This window comes from Kryptolebias marmoratus, linkage group LG11, assembly GCF_001649575.2.
Source record: "Kryptolebias marmoratus isolate JLee-2015 linkage group LG11, ASM164957v2, whole genome shotgun sequence".
Classification (NCBI taxonomy): domain Eukaryota; kingdom Metazoa; phylum Chordata; class Actinopteri; order Cyprinodontiformes; family Rivulidae; genus Kryptolebias; species Kryptolebias marmoratus.
In genome coordinates this window covers 1,877,039-1,878,373 of record NC_051440.1, presented here as the reverse complement: position 1 = coordinate 1,878,373, position 1,335 = coordinate 1,877,039, and the positions used below count along the sequence as shown (strand labels likewise).

Below are 1,335 nucleotides of genomic sequence, written 5' to 3'. Positions count from 1 at the left end.
AGATAGCTTGTTTTGTTTGTTATTTTGGCATAGCTCTCTCCGAAGTTCTATGACTCCAGACTTTGGTGGAAACTAAGGGTGAATATTTATGTTAATAAATCTTATAAAAATTTATCTATTGGCTGGCTGTTTTTGAATTCTGCGAGGGATGTTAAATTGTCAATGCTGCGACCTGACCACCCCTAGACGGGTCGTAACATTACAAAGGCACATCAACTAAAGGCCCCCACATACTCAGGCATACTTCACTCCACAGAGGTCCGCGCATACTCGAGGCGGACTCAACATGGACTCAAAGTTGACACCCGCCGGACACGTCCGCACAAACATCAATTGTTATGACCGCGTATACGTACTCAGTGTCAAACAATAAACTGCCCGGCGAGAAATGATGTTCACATCAAACTGTTTTGTGTTCGACACCAACCGCTCTCAGTTGAGAATCGGCGCCAGTGTGCAGCGGTGGCTGCCCTGGTGGTGAAGAAACAGAGCTAAAGGAACCTTCTTTTCTTTTGTTTTTTTAAAGCTAAGAGGCAATCTTTTCTCCTCATCTGGTGACACCATGACTGAAATTTGTCATGGGAGAATTTTAGGCAATCTGTACGCTCGAGTATGAAGTCTCAACCGTCCACAGACAGTCTACCCAGAGTCTGCGCGGCTCACAGAGTAAGCACAGTACGCCCAAATATGTGGGGGCCTTAAGACAGCCTAGCAAAATCCAGAGCCTTGAGGAACTCAGGGTAAATCTCAACCACTCACAGTTCTGCCGCCGCAGAGCTTTATAACTTCGTAAATCTTGATTACTATGACAATTTTCTGACAGGCGCATTATGTACCGCTTGTGGTACTCTTGTTAACTTTGAAGACACACAAACAACATGAGCCTTTAACTTTTATTGTGAGCACAGAGCTGATATGTTGATTCATGCCATGCTAACCCATCAGGCTGATGTTACATGCACTCCTGATCAAAATCTTAAGACCAGTCAAAAAATTGCAAGAATTTGCATTTTGCACTATTGGATCTTAAGAAAGTTCTAAGTAGAGCTTCTCAATGTTAAAGAAAAAAATCAGTGCAAGAGACAAGAACTTTTAAGCAGGGAATTTTCTGCATTTTCATTTTCTGTCAAGTCTTTACACTGTCAAGACCTCCTGATGGCAAAAGCAAAAAAGCTCACTGACTTTGAACGTGGTTGGATTGTTGAGCTGCATAAGCAAGGCCTCTCACAACGTGCCATCGCTGCTGAGGTTGGACGCAGTAAGACAGTCATTTTGCATTTTTTAAATGATCCTGAGGGTTATGGAACAAAAAAGTCAAGCGGTAGACCCAAAAAA

General features: G+C 43.0%; 1 protein-coding gene across 4 annotated transcripts in view; it reads right to left on the bottom strand.

The window, feature by feature from the left end:
• Positions 1 to 1,335, bottom strand: part of syt8 (synaptotagmin VIII) — a 43,240-nt gene that overhangs the window by 26,434 nt on the left and 15,471 nt on the right. The gene's annotated exons all lie outside the window — the stretch shown is intronic.